The 18846-nt window shown below is 40.0% G+C and overlaps 1 protein-coding gene across 1 annotated transcript in view; it reads left to right on the top strand.

Annotated features, from left to right (window-relative positions):
* Positions 1–18846, top strand: part of mettl15 (methyltransferase 15, mitochondrial 12S rRNA N4-cytidine) — a 78822-nt gene that overhangs the window by 52529 nt on the left and 7447 nt on the right. The window contains exon 9 of the mRNA XM_062561733.1: positions 4379–4446. The gene's annotated coding sequence lies outside the window, so the exon portion shown is untranslated. The remainder of the gene's footprint in view (positions 1–4378; positions 4447–18846) is intronic.

Consider the following 18846-nt stretch of genomic DNA (forward strand, 5'->3'; position numbering starts at 1 on the left):
ACGGCCGTTATCTACCGGACCAAAAAGCAACTCTGATTTCGGTGCCTTATTTAGATGCCAGGAACAGTCTTTATAGACATCATTATTATTCAATCCAGCGGCTAGTTGTTTTACAAATTCCATTAACATAAGGGATGAGAAACGCCAGTTGTCTTTCATCAAACCCTTTGAAGGTGCATGGTGCTGCCATAATGAGTACACCTGGTGGATTTAGGTAACTTAGTGAACTTCCTTGCTCAAGGAAAGAATGACCTGTTTTCCACTTTGTCATGTCAGGGATTTATATAAGGTGCTGTAACTTTGTTGCTCCAGAATTAGAGGGTGATCTGTTTAATTATAGCCAATCCACTTCTCCAGACACCACTACAATACTGGGACTAGTCCAAACCATGAAAAACATCCCAAGACCATTATCCCACCTTCAAAATATGTCAATATAATTTTGCCTGCAGTATATAGTGTAGCAAAGTAGTCTTCAGTATTTTTTATAGTTACATTTTAGGGGACACTTCAAGAGTCTTAAGTCATTTCGAACCCTGAGTAAAGTCCAGGCTGTATGGTTGACTCTCTGTGAGGTTGACTCATGGTGTTGCCCACAGTGGGGGAGGGAAACTCAGGGGGCAGACAGACGCCAAGAGCTCTGATACTGAGAGTGGGTTGAAGTGTTTTCTCCCCGTATTGACTGAGAAGATGTCCAGATTTCCCATGGTTACAGGATCAAACACAGATCCACATTCATTCATTCATGTTTACCATTTTGTCTTTTGATAGTAGCTTTGTTTTAACATTTCTTTACCCTCAAAGCTCAATGGAAGTATTTTTAGAGTTGTGTAGAAGTTTTAGTGAACGGTATTTTTTATGCTTGCATATTATTCAACTTATTTAAATTTGAACATAATTTCATGTCGGCCTGTGTCATGAAGTTATGATTCAGGACATCTTATGCAGACATCTTATTCATCATTGCACTTGTGCCCTGGCTCATTGTGAAAGAAAAGCTGTTTTAAAACATTCATATATATTTTCCATCTATCCCATGGCTAGACTTCATTAGTCTACCCAGTAAGCCACCTAGCGATGTAGCATGAGCATTAGCATTGTTGCTATGGATACTAGCAGTATGAAATAAATTCCACTTTGTTTTAAAAAGTAGTTCAAAAAGTAGTTCAACTGGCAGATGTACCTCTACATTATGTCCAGAAATACACTTTCAACATTTTCAAGACTTCTGTAAACCTTGTTATTCGAATCGCTACTTGAGCGTTTTCTGCGTGTTCGGTTTCCTCCCATCACCAAAACATAAATCCACCCCCCTGGTGGATCCGGCATGAAAGCTGTACCATATAAAAAATGTGAATCATATAATCTGATTTCCATAGTTGATCAGGCGACTAGACGGAAACTGTAGATCTGCTGTTGACCCTTGAAGGAGCTGAAAGAAAAAGAAAAATGTTTTTCAGACTTAGTACCAGACGTCTCAATTCAAATCTATTAACTTTATGAGTTTGACTTGCTTTTAAGAGGCTTGATTTCATTCTCGTCTTTAATCAGTCTACCTACATCAAGGTTATTAAGCCAAATCCCATTTATGAATTGAGCTTTGTTGTTTTTATAGAACTAAAAGAAGCGATTGTAGCTTCGCAGCCAAGCAACTACTTTTTCTTCCTTAAAGGGATCTCAAATGAAAATGCATGTAACGTGTTTACAGATCTCTAAATATTAATACATTTCTCACATAGTACAACAAATTTTAACTTAGATTCAGATGAGAAAACTTTAATGCCAGTTATAGAAGTGGTGTAAAGTGATATGATAAATGTTATACTGTTATGCTGTTTTATTTTGCTCATGCTTGTCCCCCCCCCCCGCTTTGATTAGTTCCACCTGTCCCACATCAGACCTGTAGTCACCTTATATCACAACATGTAGCGGCCTACTTTATTTCATTCCACGGCACTTTGTCTTTTCTCGCGGTGTTCCAGCTCTTCTTTCTTTATCTTTTGTCATGTCAAGAAAAATGTGTTAGTCAGGTTGTCTCGTGTCTGTCTTGTGAGTTCCTGTTTTATTTTGAAAATGAATCTTCCTCTTGTGTCAGGCAACTTGTCCCTTCCTCCTGTGTCGGTCTGATTGTCTGCCCTGCCATTGATTGTTTCCACCTGCGCCCCTACCCTGTGTGTGGAAATATTGTCTGAGTCTCATTGTGTCCTGTGCCAGTTTGTCTTGTCCCAAGCCAAGGAACCATCGTATTTATCAATCACCCTTTAGCCCCTCCACGATTCCTCTGCACCTTGTTTAGGCTCCCATTCAACTCCTCGTTCTCAGCCAGAGTTCATGTTATAGATTTGTTCCTGTTCTTAGATTTAAGGTAGGTTTTTTCCTCGCCCACGAGCAATTTTCATTTCAGCGGCTCTTGCCCTTCTTTTTGTTTATAAACTTTTGGATTTTTTTGTAACCTCGTCGTGTTAGTCGTGCGTTTGGGTTCAGGACCATTGTCTGGTTGTGACATCTTTCTGTATTCTGTCTTTTTAATTCAACTTTACCTTCCAGACTTTCAGTTTGATTTGAACTTTGTAAATATATTCCAACAATTAATCATTTAACTCCTCCTGCTGTCTTCTTATCCTGTTTATCTGTATTTGAATCCACCCCAGTGTGTCCTGAGACTGCATCACATTATTTTACATCAGTTCCTTTTTAGCCATGTTGGATTGCACGGCTCCATGTGAGCTCACAGACCTGGATGTGAGTGACAAACTGCGACTCAACCGGATCATCTGAGTTAATACTCTCACCTAGCGTGAGGATATCTCTGAAATCCTTCCAAGTCTGATGCAACTCAAAATGTGTTCCGATGCAAAGGCATAGTAACTCCTTTCAGTTGCTGCATGCTGATAGATGTGCAAATGAATGTAGCTTGTCGTCAGGTGAGAATATGTATTTTCTGCTATAAGGAGAAAAGCTCTCATCTGACTTCACGTGACCATCTGTCCATGTGCACATAGGTGCGTCATTGTGTGTATGTTATGTGTTTGTATTTTGATACTAACATGAAAAGGCACTTCCACACCCATATATTACATTCTAAAAATAAAGTCATGACGTCAAACAGTTATTTCAGTTGGTCAGCTTGCATTCTCCCCTCCTTTTCAAAATTCACTCAATAACAGGATCTTTCGGTCTTAAAAGAAAAATAGGTTTAACAATGTTTCTTATAAACAAGTAGCAGGATAAATATGACTTTATATGTTCTATTAATAATCCCAAACTTGCTGTTCTCTCTCTAATATGATAAAAGTGAGAAAAATCAGATATTTAGTTTGTATTTTTTTAAACTGCTTACATTCATCCTTTCCGTCATGGTGTTAAGTTGTTGTTATATATGTTAACATAAAATTAAGCACTGGTTTATTCATAAAGGATGGATATGTTACTACAAGGCTGTAAGTGTAGAAACAAGTTCAGGATTGTTGCCTTGATAAGTATTCACATCACATATAACGCTCTGCAGTGAGGCTTAGATATGAGTCATAGTCTAGAATGGTAGGAGGGCACATTAACAGACTGACATTTTATTACCACTCAGCCGAAAACAAATATCTTCATCGATTGGCTGAATGACTTTGGATAGAAGCCGACTAATTAAAGAAATATTAGGGTGCTTGTATAAATATAGTGACACGGTGCATTTGGTGTAGGTTGTAGGTTTTGATACATATATGGTAAGATACAGATATCCACATTAAAATAACACACACATACACATACACATCACATACACATGACATGTATTTTATTACGGAGGCTGAAATGAGCCAATGGGATTATGACAAACTTTGTGAGGGATGAGTGTTGAGTTAAAAACTCCTTAAATAGGGTTAGGGTTAGGAAATATATACAGAAATATATATATACAACTATTTCCTTCATATTTGAATAGTGCAAGCAAAACATACAACAAATGAATCAAATTTTCTGAGCGGTTCTTCAAATGATTATTTTGCTTTAATTTTTCATTTTTTCTATGCTTTGAACACTGCTTGTATTCAAAGATATACAAATGTTCTCAGAACATAAAATAATGTGACGTCCAATAAAGTGTTAAAAGCTCAGCCTTTCATTCAATGCACACCATTTTCATTTATTTAAAGTGTATATTTTAAGGAATCAAACATAATTTTCCATTCCAGTTCCTCTGGTTTTAGTGTTTGATCACCTCAAACCTCCCTGAAGCCTTGTGGGTCCTCATACTTGATGTGCTGTCCAGTTTTTTGTCACACGTCCAGTCTTGTAAGCAACAGTCGGTGTGATGATGAATTTAGAGTATTGAGAGCAGGCTTAATTGCCAGATAAAAGAGCGACTGATTTCCCTTTCTTTTAGGTGGAAGGCTGGATGCAACACCTGTCCAGGTACCAAGTGTGGCTTCTTAATGGGGCAGGACTCATCTGGTGAGTCAGACTGTATAGTTTCTTTAGTCAAACACAAATGACACTGAAAATACCTTCTCTGCTGTATATTAGTTCTTACTATGGTCTATAAAAACTCAAACTCTTCTTACTTGCTCTGAAACATTTTAGGAATATCCCAATTATGACCAACCTTTTGTCTATTGGTCGGTAACAGGTCGGCAAGAGTCACTGTTACCATGGACAGACTGGCCATTAGGTATCACTGATTGTTACCATGGAAACACTGGTCAGCAGATGTCACAGATTGTTAACCTGGACACATTAGGTGGCACTGATTGTTACCATGGAAACACTGGTCAGCAGGTGACACAGATTGTTAACGTGGACGCATTAGGTGTAAACACACTGTTTAGCAGGTGTCAAGGATTACTACCATGGAAACAAATTGATCAACATTGGTCAGGAGGTGTCACTAATAGTTACCATGGAAACACACAGGTAGCAGGTGTCACTGATTGTAAGTGTGGGGGTTGGAAAGATACATTTTAGACTTGAAACCAGTGCATCATCATTCTCTTGTGTCTAACTTTCATCATTCATCATCCCCACATTACATTTTAAATTGAATGTTACCCTATCAAAGATACCATCTCTTGTACAGAGCAGTGGATGGAATTAGATGAATGATGCAGCTCTCGGCACGGCGACATGGTGGTTAGCACTGTCGCCTCATAGCAAGGAGATCCTGGGTCCCTTCTTGTGGCCTTTCTGTGTGGAGTCTTCATGTTCTCCCTGTGTCTGCGTGGCTTCTCTCCCACAGTCTAAAGACATGCGCTGGGGATTAGGTTGATTGGTGACTCTAAATTGCCCGTAGGTGTGTGGATATGAGTGTAAATGTCTCTGTCTCCATGTCAGCCCTGCGATTGACTGCCGACGAGTCCAAGGAGTACAATGTCTCTCACCCGATGTTAGCTGGGGTTGAGTCCAGCATCCTCCCTCTCCCCTCTTCTGTATATAGGATACGCAGCTTTGAAGATGGATGTCCAACAGAATTATTTTTCACCGGTCCCAATTGACTTTTTTAGTAATATAGAGCTGAAATATGTAATTGACATAAGTAGAAAGATAGATATTTAAAGATAGAAAAGCTATCTTTAGATATTGTGCAATCAATCAATCCTTTGATGACTTTACCAATGGTGAGTTTCTCTTCAGAATTCGCTTCAGTTGTTTGCGTATGCATACAGGGAATTTTTCCATTTTATATTACTGTTCACTGTATTTAGGTACAACAAGTGTGAGATTAAAATTTACAATTGTTTATGCTTTTAAACACCAAACAATATATCAGTTCATCTAGAAAATAATTGGCAGATTAAACAGTAATGAAAATGACCCTAAATAGCAGCCCTAAGGTGATATGACATAATTATGGAACACTGACCACCGACACTAAGCGTTTTGACAGTCACAAGACAAAGCCTGCAAATGCTTCAAATTCTATGGCTGGAGTCCAAGTGACAAAACCTTTTATATTTTAGGATGTGGAACCGTTTTATTATAAAGAACAAAACAAGAGCTCTGCTCCATATTCATCCCTGTTTTGTAAAGTCTGCCACATTTTGATGCCACAAAAAAATGTAAATATTGAAACTTGTCGGGAACTGCTGTGGGAGCAGGAAACCATGCCGGCTGGCAAATGGCAGTTTACATATTTTAGTCGTGAGAAACATCATTTTGAATGAGTCTTGCATAAATATCCGACATAGCATTGTCAGTGGAGTATTTAAATGACTTCAATAAAGCAGCAAGGTTTCAGTAAGTCCTAGCTTTTTCCACTAGCAAGTTGGAATGAATGTTAGCTATGCACACTTCTCCTTCCTACTGTGTGGTCATCCTACAAATTCAAAACATCCCGGTTTACCGAAACAACTCCAGGAACATTCTTTTTTTTTAGGCTGCTTTTTCATGCATTACAATCTCAACTAAATTGAAACAGCGGCATTAAGATTTGGTTAGCATTGGCAAAATCCAAGCGTTGGGTGTCTATGTGTCCATGTTGCACAAGTAATGATGCACAAACAGTTACAGGTAGAATAAACATATTTGTGATATTTTTCCAAATGTGTTTACATTATGACTTACATATTTTAAATTAATTTGAAACAATGCACTGGGGACATTTTTCTTCCATCACTTGTACAAGCAGAGAGTAGATACCATTGTGCTTTTCCTTCTACATGTCACTACTACAACGTATGTTAAAAATGAGCAAAAGCACCATATAAAGGCATTCTGGAAAAGCTTATTTTAATGCTTTACTTTAAGATTATAAGTAACAAAAACCTACTAAGCACATGGTTGTCTGATTTATGCAACTGATAAATATAAGATGAGTTGTTGAAAAGCTATGGTACTGGATTCAGCAGAAACAGAGCTTTAGTCCGCTGCATGTTTCACTTATTTTTAAAGGACCCTCTGATTGTCTGCCCAAACTGAGTGGTGGTATGCTCCATAATAAATGAGGGAAAGTCATGTGTCTAGATATGATAAGGTTTGTGTTTGGTACCTTAGACACTTACGATAAAAGCAGCTTCAGCGGGTTGTTTATACCTATAGGCTTTGTGTAGCAAAAGAGCAATTGTGCCCAGGCTGTGAATGAAACAAGGTGCTTGTAGCTTCAGCGGGAGGAAGTAATAACTCTTAATGTTAGGCACTTGGGCGAGGCACGAGGCCTCATTATCTCCCTAAAGGCCTCAGGCTTTCCGATGTTCTCACCTTACACCCACTGATGACCTATGACTCAGCCCTCTATCCTCATAGTAAACCTTTATTACATTACTTTAATCGTGAGGCATCATCTTGGGAGGTTGAAGGGCAAACCCCCGGCTCCTCATCATTAATCATTTCACCCTGTTCTTATAAATGACGTACACATGACTCGGGACATGTCCATTTGAATAAATACCGCACATGCTATGAATTCTTCCAGCATGATGTGTAAAAACAACCAGTTCTCTTTTATTTAGACTCACCGGGCTAGTTGAGGTGTTGGCGACGTCTCCTGCCTGACGGAGCACAGGGCTGTTTAGACACTGACGTAATTTCATTGAATTTATGGTTTGAGAAGTGGGGTCCATGCTCGGTAATGTATCATAAATAGTTTGAGTTGATCTAAATTGGTCCGTGAGTGCCTTGACCCCAAAGCCAGCTGAGGTAAAATCTCAACTTTAGGCATACATATATATAAACCACTCACTTCCTTGCAGAGATAAAGTGAATCCTTTCCATATTCTTTTCGATAACATCTCCTGTTAATGAACTGAAGAAACATAATTAAAGATGAGTAGCCTATTCCCATTCTGAATAGAGCAAGTTGGTACATCCAGTAAAACATACCCTTTTGGCAATTTCAATGCATATTAATGTCAATAATGACAAGTTTCTTTTATTTTACTGCTATTACTATATAGTCTTTAGGGGTATCCTGAGTCACATAGAGTAGCTTGTACTCATATCTCAAACTCTTAAGTGGGCAGACTGCTCTATGTGTGGGTGAAACACTACAAATGGACATTCACGGGCAGCCCGCACACCACCGGCGATGCGGGTTGCCGGCTCCCCAAACACCGCCCCCCTCCCCGGTCCAGGAGGGACGCTCTGTTAAGGATTGAGGGGGCGCACATCAGGCGACTGTGGATTCGGGCTGCACGCAGTCTATGATTCACCAGAGACCGGTCGTATTAAGTGTGTGTGTGGGGATGTTCACGATTACCCACTGGTGCCACAAGAGATCACATTTGGGGGAAAAAGGTTAGCGTTTAGCAACCTTCACTTTACCTCCTATGAAGACTTCGGCAGTTCCCGAATTACGCTCCATGGAGGATTTTCCAATTGAGCAGTCTTGTGATGATACTCTTTGCCTTTGACGAACTGGTGCCCCATGACGTTGCCGTTCCACAGGCTGTTTCAGGTATTCTCCCGAGTCAGAATCCCGAAAAAAATCCATATCACGGTATTAAGAAACATTCTGACGGTATATCACGGTATTGCTTTTTCAAGTAAACACATTAATTCATTGACCCCGGCTACCCGAACAGCTGCTTTCTGGCCAACTTTTGCAAGTTAGCTTGTTAGCTCGTTAGCGTGTTAGCTTGTTTTGGCTGCTAGTGTGGTCACCAGAGGCTCGACAGACTTTGCAATAAATTGTTTGATCTAACGTAAACTTACGTTGGATTAATCAAAACCAAAAACCCTCCAAACAGACACAGCTCCTCTCTTGAGCACAAGTTGTGTTGGTGCATCTCTGGTCTCTCGTTGTTCTTCCTGTATCGCTTTTTTCCGTGTTTTCATGTAGCAACAGAGGTACTTCTTGTTGTGAGCTGCACCCAGAAAGCAGTTCTGCAGGGATTTTTTTTTAAATGTACAATTATTTGTGTTACAAATCGTTTATGTGTCACAAGATGTTGTGGTGTATTTACCCTGTAAAGAGAGTTTGTTGTGGGTTATTCATTGTTTTTATAAAGATATAACCATGACTCAATCTCAACACACGTTTCAAGAGAACTAGCTCCGACCACCGGGCGCTCTGTGATGACGTGTAAAAATAAAATCTTCCATCTGTTGAAGAGCAACTTCAGTTGTTATGGCGTAACACCGGTATGAACAATATGTGAGAATTTCATACTGTAAGGAGATCTTTTACCCGCATACCGTTTGAACCGGTATACCGTGCAGCCCTCTGTTTCGTGCACTGAGGGAACTTTGCGATTTACTGTTACTGGGGGTTAAATCCGATCTCAGAGAGAGAGCATCTGGGGACCGAAGGTTCCAAAGTTCACCGATCCTGCCCGACTCCATTTTGACGCCCATCTCTCTGCGACCCAGAAGACAGGCTTAGCCCAATTGCAGAATCCGTGTAAGGTGTTGTCCCTCCTGCCAGGTCGCACCGATCTCATAGTGCATCACATTGAGACGTACCCGAGCGTGACAGTGCGGCCACGACCGTTCAGGTTACCTGAACACATTCTGGTAACTATGCTGTGCTGGAGATGGAGGTGATAGGAGTCCAACAGTGCTTGCTGCCCCCCCATTGTTCAGGTCACCAAGGAAGATGGCTCAAACGGTTCTGTGTGGACTATCGCAGGGTGGATAACGTGTCACGGTTTGATGCGTACCCGATGCCTCGGGTTGACTAACTCCTGGACTGATTCGACACCGCAGTTTTTTTTTTTTACAATACTGGATTCAACCAAGGGCTTCTGGCAAATTCCTTTTCCCTTGGTTTGTGAGTCCAAGTATAAAAAAAGACTTCTCCACTCCGGTTAGGATTCACCAATTTACCACGCTTTTCTTTGGGTTGTTTGGTGCCCTGGGCTACTTTCCAACACCTCCATCAATCAATCAATCAAATTTTATTTGTAGAGCGCCTTACAACAGCCAAAAGATGCACAAGGCGCTTTCCAGTTAAAACAACAAAACAGTAATTAAAACCTCAGATATACATAAAAATAAAATTAAAAATAGCAGTCCAGTCGGAGGCTACGCGCAGGGAAGTACGGGGCCTTCAGGTCAAAAAAGACTGCATCTATCGCGGCCTGCCCCTCGGCCACAGACTTAAAAAGAGGTGAGGCAGTTTTTGGGGCTGGCAAGGTACTACAGGGGGTTCATCACGGGCTTTGCGGAATTGACCAGCCCCTTGATTGCCCTGACTCGGAAAGATGCCTTGGAGGGGTGGCGGGGTTTAAGCCGGGTGGTGGGGGGTATGTGGTGGCGGGGGGTGGTTAGCTCAGCTGCAGAGAGGAGAGAGAGGAGGAGCGGTTCAGTGATCGGTGCCGGTAAGTAGGTAATGAGCACAGCGGATCTCTGTGTTATTAGTGAGCAGGACTTGGAGAGCGGTTGGTTGGCAACAGAGACTCAATCGGACGCTCAGAGGCAGGGCCGGAGAGCGCTGGAGGGAGAGCGAGACTTGGCCAACGGGAGAGACAAAACAGTCTTGCACCTGAAAAATAATGAGTATTGCAAACCAAAAAAATACCGAGTGTGTGTCTGTGTCCAAGAACCCTCGGGGTAGCTCCATCACCGCTACAAGTGAATTCTGAAATTCAGCATTCATTTTTATGTTTAAAAAAAACAACATTTGAAATGGGTTAAAAGTTGGCACCATTTTGTTTGTAAAGCTAATCACTATCTTTGACCCACTAGGAATTATAACTATATTGATTTATGGTAACGGAGTAGAGGCACACTGATAAAACAAGCGATGCGGCCATCATTTTAGGTCAACATAGTTGTGCAGAATTGTGTCTGTTTCTCAGAACCAAAGGTTTTCATCACAGCCAGAGGCCACAGTCTCCACATTCCTTATTTCCAAGCCTCACTTCTGCTGATGACTCATCTCCCCTGCCTTATTACAGGGAGCAGCACTCGCTCTCCATCGTCGGGCTACAGGATTAGTTTACTGCACACACCTTGTAATGAAATGGTGAAGCCGATGCAAAAGGCATAGAGGGGCAACAAATTGATTGTAAACTGTTTCTCTACATCTATTTATATGGAGAGGGATTGTGATGTCAGGAAGAGGTAAAGAAAAGGTGGTTCAATCAATGTTCCAAAAAGACCTAGAACACACATATGGGAGGTGCAATTTTGGGGACAGGTGTTTATGCAAGTGGGATCATAATAAACATGCAAAAAACTCTGAGGCAGTGCCCAAAAAAAAAAATCAAAGCATTACTTTAAATACTATGTGATTTTAGAATACACCATTTTAAACGTTGAAAGTCGTCCACTGTTTTCTTGACATTTCTCTTACAGTGTTTGTTGTTATGAACCAATACACCAAATCAAACAACAATAATGTGAAAACCTATTTGGCGATCCTGATATAATTACCCTTTCCTCCAATATGTACTTTGTTTTATCTCTTTTGGGTCTCCACCAACCCCTGGGTAGCTGCTTTAAGCTGCACTTTGTTCACCAGCTAATCATCAATTTTGTCTCTGCTGGTGGTGCTGAGTAGGTTGTGTACACTGAGTTGTTGAAGCTTTTTCTCTGAAAACAGCTGCCCGTTGCCTCTCAATGAAAACCATGACAGCAGTGAGATTGAACCAAAATGATAAAGTTATGGGCCTAAAAGCTAAACAATAAGTTTAATGTGCCATAAAGCCGCAGAGATGTGCTGCTGGGGTTTTAATTATTTGTAGGTTCATCACTCTGAGCATCAGATGATGCCATTTGCTATTCTGTTAAACAATCTGTGATTGTATCTTATTTATTAAGGTTGAGGGATGCAAACAAATGACAGCCCATCCAATCATAAACTATATTCAGTTGTTAATTTGGAAGACTTATTTCCAGAAACCAATGGTATGATGTATATTTAAGAGCCTTGTGTCTGGTTTTGGACTTCCTCTGCCCTCTAGTGGCCACGAATTGATTATTGCTTTAAGTGAAGGACTGATCATCTCCATGGTCACCGTTAAAATAACACCGCTGAAGCTCGTGTCCACATTCTCTGAATTTTTACTCTGCTATTCACTCTGTATACATCCATAATTCATGTTATATGGTAGCCAGACAAATATTCTTTAAATATACCGTTGACTGGCGCCTGTACAGACTTCGTCACCCTGTTTACTGTATTCTTGTACTTCTTTCTCTATTCTTGTATACTTGTTATTTATCACTGGCACATGCATGGATCCCAGCGTATTCAATAACCCTCATTTTTCACTTCCTTTATGATTTAATCAGTGAGTGTTGGCAGGAGCCTAATGGCAAGGCCAGTGATGAGTCAGCCAGGCTGCAGTTTTGGAAGCTGGAGGTGAGAATCACACAGAGGTAACACAGAGGGGAGGAGGAAGGCAGGGACAGAGAGAGAAAACTCAAGCATAAAGGGAGACGGGCAATGAGGGATCCCATTCTGAATAATGAATAATTCCATAATGAATTTGGAAACAGGATTTTTGTTCTCTCTAATCATACATGACTCCTAACGTTTGAAATGAGCGGATTTGTTCCATACATAGATATCATTCCAGAGCTAGGATGCCTTTCCTCATTCAGGTGTATGTATTGGAATTGCACTCATGTTGTCAAAGCAGCTCTACTTTATTAGGATAACACCAACGTAAATTATGTTGAAAACGGTTTGCTCTGGGATGCATAGCCTTGTAAGACCGCCTGACTGATGAGCCAGACTTGTAGCATTCCTTCCATAGTCCACGGAATACCATCATGACAGGAGAGCTTTCCGTGCCTGTGTATAGTCCTTGGCCTGAGGTCTTTATTTTCAAACATGACGGTAAATGTTAATTATGAACCCATATAATAGTTGACTGTATTTTCCCTGCCAGAGGCATCTAGTGACATTGTTTGGGTATGACACACCACAGTTTAGACAGTGTGGTATTTTCATTCATAACACTCAAGCTATCTCTTTTCCTGCAATTGAACTGAATAAACCACAATTTGTCTGAAAATATCTTTAAGCTTTTGAAGTTCTATCTCTTTTGTGATACATTTGAGAATGTTATCTCTCAATCGTTAATCCGCACATTGTCAACAACATGGTGCCTTGATATCTCAAAATGGGTTCAGGGGAACAATTTTTTTTCATTATACTTTTTCCCAGAAGGTAAGACAAAAATAGATTTTAGATAGAAGTGATTTGCAGGCCACCATAGTAAATCTAAAATAAACTCTGGTTCCACCTTCATACTTCCAAATTTGAAAAGATGTCCCAGGACGGGGCAGGGGCTGCAAGGGCTTGTGTTTGTTGCAATCAGTCTGATTGCTGTAATCATATTAATGCTGCGTTGGCACTCATAATGCTGCATGATGGATGCACCAGCACTGTTAGGACTACATAAATGGAATAATTAGTTAACGAGTCCTTTAGAGCCCATCTCCCTCTCATAATCACTCTGATTTGTGATTGAAAAATGGATTTCTTTGGTCTTCCTCATGGTAGTGATTCACCATAAAGAACCATTGATCAGCAGGCTTATTTCTATGCATCAATATAATATTGATGCTCCCCGCCCCCCAAGGGAAACACATGGTTCCCCTGTCAGCACCTTTGCCGTAGTTTGCACTGTTAGAACCATTAGCTGCAGCCACAGGCTCAGCTGTTTCTAAGTTGAGATCCATGTGGAGATAAGCGATGTGCTCTGAATTAAGCTTCTATTGAGCACCTTTACAGCAAAAGTTCTGTTGTCCAGTCTTTTCACTGATGTGTATATATATATATATATATATATATATATATATATATATAGTTTCTAAAAAGTATATTTTTTTATAGTTTCTAAAAAGTTTCTAAAAAGTATATTTATGGTTTATACGGTTTTATATGTTCTTTAATCAAAATTGTATCAAAGTCGATGACAAACAACAAGCCTTTCTGACGGTTTGGGACCTGACAGGTTCAAATAAGTGCAGTCCCTATGAAGGCTTCACAGTAGAGGTGAGAGCAAGTTGCCTGCTTTGCTCACACATTTCAGGCTACAAACTCATGGGTGATGGCTGTAAGATGGACAGATTTCTTCCTGTTATTATGACCAAGAACTCAAAAGGTGCCTCTCACTCGTTTCCATCCATCAGGTGCAAACATTGATCCTGAATGTAGCAGATGGTGGTGAGTTGATGCGTCACATATGGAATCCGGCTGGTATCTGGATCTGAATTAGTTATGGGGATGACAGGTCATCATGACAAAGGCTGTATGTGAGCTGACTTCCAAAGAAAAAGAAGATGACGCATCACTGCGTCAGCTGCTAAGATCTTTTATGAAAAAACACCCTTCTTAACAACTTATTTATTTGGTTGCAGATTCAGGTCATTTAAAAAAAATGCTTAAAGATTTCCCTTCAAACCAGCCATGAATTCCATGATACCACAAAGTACTGAGATAACTCACTTACATACAGTACTAGTGCAGTGCCATTGCACATCTGTTTGGGCTTGATGTTTATATGACTTTCTTTTCCAGTAACACGTTGGCTGGTAAATTGGAAAATTTAACAGTGAAGTCAAAAATGTGCAGGTGAGTCTAGTCACGCTTGTAGCAATGCCCTCGGTACAAGGGAATAATTATTCAGTCGTAAGTTCAGTTGTAATTCAAAGTCTTTTCAATCCGTTTTTTAAATTCCATCAGAATGGTTTTCCAGTTGGATGTAGGGGAATGTCCTGGAGATTTCCTGGTCAGATTCCAGGACTAATTGAGTGTTATTGTAGTTCGCTTTGGATAAAAAATGACATGTAATGTAACGTGTCTCTTTTCAAAATGAAAACTACTGCAACTAAATAATAATAGCACTGACCATCCCAAGAGATGTTTCCCCCCTTTCCTGAAATATGTGTATATTTTAGCATTACACTATTGAGAGCAGCATTGAGCGAGTGAGCAGCAAAACCGAGAACCGGCGCGCCTGAGGGGTCCAGTGCGGCCCGCCGGATGACTTTGCTAAGTGTGAAAATTACAAAAAGACATAACTTGCATTTCTAGAAAAGTAGCTGCTATTCCTATTCCGTGCAGTAGGATAAAGATACAGTGAAGAGTTACAGAGTTATTCAGACTGGCTCACAGAGTGTTCCAGTGCCGTTTGGCCTATGCAAAGACAAAAATATCACTTAACCACGAGGGACGGAAGTGGAGCAATAGGTCTCAACAGTAATGAGGGAGGCTATTGATCGTGCAAGGAAGTCAAAGCATGTCAGCTGGTCAGGTAGAATGTTGTTTTCAGCTGATGTAACAGCTAGAGCCCAGATCTGTATTCGTCCGTGATGTATCATGCACACAACAACAAGTGAAATTGTTCAATTATATCATCAAGACTAAGAGGGAATCTTTTACCTGTGAAACCTGTCATTTGTGGTTCATTTAAATCAATTTGATAAAAAAGTCATATCGGACGTGCAGAAAAAGTAGAAATTAAATATGACCTGTGGATACGTGTAATGAACACATGGATTAGAATCAATACATATGGTTTAATAAAATAAAACAATTAGCAGCTTATCATATTATACCAATTGCATTTTATGGGATATTTATGATTTCTTTTGGACAAATATTGTACTGAAGCTTCTGTTTTCAGTGACTTTCCATTTTCCCAGGATCTAAACAAACCCTGTGAAGAATTGGTAAGAAAAAAAAATACTAACAGGCCAGATCTAACTCACCAGCTGCCTATTGACGAAGCCTGTTCCAGGGACACGGGAACTTGTTACATCTGATGTCTGGGTGCTGTGAATTTTATCTTTCCACTCATCACTATTTGGTTCCTTGTAATGTGAGCGGTGTAGGATTTGACGCTTTTGTTTTTCAATATGCTTATGGGATAAAGTCTTTAATTGTATATAGGAATATTAGTAGCTGTAAAGCATAAGAAAAGGTTTGTTGCTGCCACAGATGCATACACACATTCACAATTGTCTCTACCTCTATGGCTAATTCTTTAGGGAAGCTATCCTCTGCAAGTTTCTCTGTTTCAATTTTACAACATTATTCTCTCATTAATCCACATCAAAAGAGCAAAAGTTTGGACACTTTCTCATTCAGGAATGAGAAAATGTGCCTAAACCTTGACAAGCGCTGTATCACGAATTAGCAGTTCACAGGCTTGATTGATTAACAACATGATGACAATGGCTCACAATACTACTCTGTTGGTTTGATGGCTGAATCGAAGATGGCCGTTTGGACCTGTGCTCACAACAAATGCGTGATACACGAGTTTTGAGTTTTCTGATATTTAGCAGCCCACGGAGCTCAGTCACCTCGCCCGGACCAGCCGGCAAAGAACCCGAGTTGGAGCTGTAGGTAGATCGGTACTTTTGTGACGCCCAACTGTAAAATGGATGGATGGATGGAATGCATATACGTATACTCTTTCGATCAAAATTGAAAGAGCCTTGCTTACAGTGCATATGCAATGCCAGCTAGGCTAAGTTATGTTTCCAAATTCATGGCTGGAAAATTGAAGTTTATTCTTTCAGCAGTGAAGCCAATCACCTCGCCTGCGCTTTGTGCATGAAGGCTCTGCAAGATGGAACTCAGAATTTTAAAACTAGGTTCTTGCTTTACAGGGGTTGTAAACGGCAACAAAAGTGTTTTATGTATCAGAATCAGCTTTAGGATCAGGAATTTGTCTCCGGGTACACGTTGCTCTCAAATATACAAATACACAGCAATATAAAAAATATGTAAAAAGACATTAGAGACAACAAAATAGAACACAAAAACAAAGCAAATACTGTTATGTACAATATAAATATGAAGGTGGTAGTAGACCAATATAATATGTAGTGCAAGTGAGGCACTGTAAATTGTGTGTGTATGCGTTTGTGTTGCATCACGCCAATCATTAATTAAGAGGCAAAACATCCAGCATCTTGTGGAGAAAAACAAGAGAGGATCAGTATTTCTTTTTTTTTTCTTATAAAATAAATCTGGGATGTAACACTCTTACTGCAAATGTGCAGTTGATCAAGCTACTGTGTTTAGTAAATGCACAGAAAACCCCTTTTGTCTTTACAGAGCTTATTCATAATGATTCCCTCTCTCTGCATGCCTTTGCTTCATGATTCCTTTATTAACAGCATCTCATCAAACACACAAATGCCCAGAGGTCTTTGGGAAAGCCTTGCTCAACTGTGCTCCCAGAAATATGTGCGCAAGAGAGATCCAGTGACGTGATTCAACCCTCTGATGTCTCTCATAGAGGACATCGGCTGAGAAATTATTAATTAGTTTTGCACAAGAGTGGTAAGCAGGAAATACTATCAGATGTACTATATGTGGCTCATGTAGACGGCTATGGTTTCTTTCAACGGACAGGAGGTATAGTTTACAGGTTCCATGTTTAGACTGTGTATTACAGTCCATGTATTACCTTTTATGACGTAAAGTAATATGTATTTACATACCACTAAAACTTGGCGGTCTGGTTGAAAATACATGATACTTAATTGATAAAGATAAATCCATGTGCCAGATGATAAAGGTATTTAACTTAAACAAGTAGGTCACCAATACACACAAATTGACTGTTTTAATACCAATACGCAATAGATTGCTCGGACAAACAAATATTTGTATCTAGTTTCATTTAAAGATGAATAACATGCAGCTGATAGATAATGAATATTACCAATACTATTCAAAACAGCATCTTCCCTGCTTCTGACTTCAGTTTTGTCACTTTCTGAACCTGCTGTAGTTGTTCATTTTTAACTTTACCAGGTATAGATCGAAAGGGGAGGTGTATGATTGGTGCCAACACAAGAAGTCTACCTTAGTGCACAAACACTTCCCTTGAACCAAACTGATGATTGATGGCAAAAGTGCATTAATACAATGCTTCACCTTTTACAAATAACTAGATTCTTTAACAGCTAAAAAGGCATTGAAGTAACAAGTAAAATTGCCAGTGAAAACATGCCCATTCAGAGTGGGAATTTGCACTTTCAACATAAAAACAACTTCATACTCTTTACTTTGCTTCCTTGGTTCCTTAGCAATACACATGTCATGACAAAGTAGCAATACATACCCAAGTCTTGGCTACTCACCAGAAACACAGGGGAAATCTACTCTGGTTAATGTACAAAACAATACCATGGGCAGACTTAAGGGACTACCAAATAAACTAAAAGGGCCCCATGTAAAGATATACAAATTAAAGAGATACTTTCAGCACATTTAGAAATTTACAACTCAGTCATATAGCTCCCTACAGTGTACTTCTATCTCAGAGGCAAATATTGTAGTTCTAGGCTGACGTGTTACTGGCAGATTGAAGTATGATGTATAATTGTTTATCAAAACAGCATATTAGAATTGAAAGCTCCTACAAGGAATCGTCTTTGTGTTTTTTTTTGTGGTCCCAGTAGACGAGCCTGGTAGTGTGTTTGAGCACAAGAATCCCTTTAGAAAACCTCTCCTCTTACTGCACCAGGGTCTGACAGTCTGCCCCGCTAAGTAATGCTTCTGGTTTTCCCATGGCTCCCTGCAATGTGGCGTGGGCTTGCAGCACAAAATGTAATTTTGTTGGCACACTAATTTGAGTTCTTCTTTAACCACAGTAATTACCAACAATCCCAGGTAAAGATTGGGTGAGAAGCACAGCTGGACCCTATACTCCCAAAAGGAACCTTATACTGTATCTTACTCACAGTTTGAGCAGTTGTTGGTCGTCCTCATTAACTCCAGGAAGGTAAAGAAACGTCTGATTACAAGATAGTGTATTATTTGTCAGTACCGGGGGTGCGTGGGCAAGGAGGGGGGACTCAGATGCGGAGTGTTCCAAAAATAAAAGGACTTTAATAATCAAAAAACAAAACTCAAAATCACTCCAACCAAAAAAGGGAGAAGGGGGGAGGAAAAAAACAAAGATCTTACAAGAGACGACAACATGAACTGTGAATAATGTG

This window comes from Pungitius pungitius, chromosome 4 (genome assembly GCF_949316345.1).
Source record: "Pungitius pungitius chromosome 4, fPunPun2.1, whole genome shotgun sequence".
Lineage (NCBI taxonomy): Eukaryota > Metazoa > Chordata > Actinopteri > Perciformes > Gasterosteidae > Pungitius > Pungitius pungitius.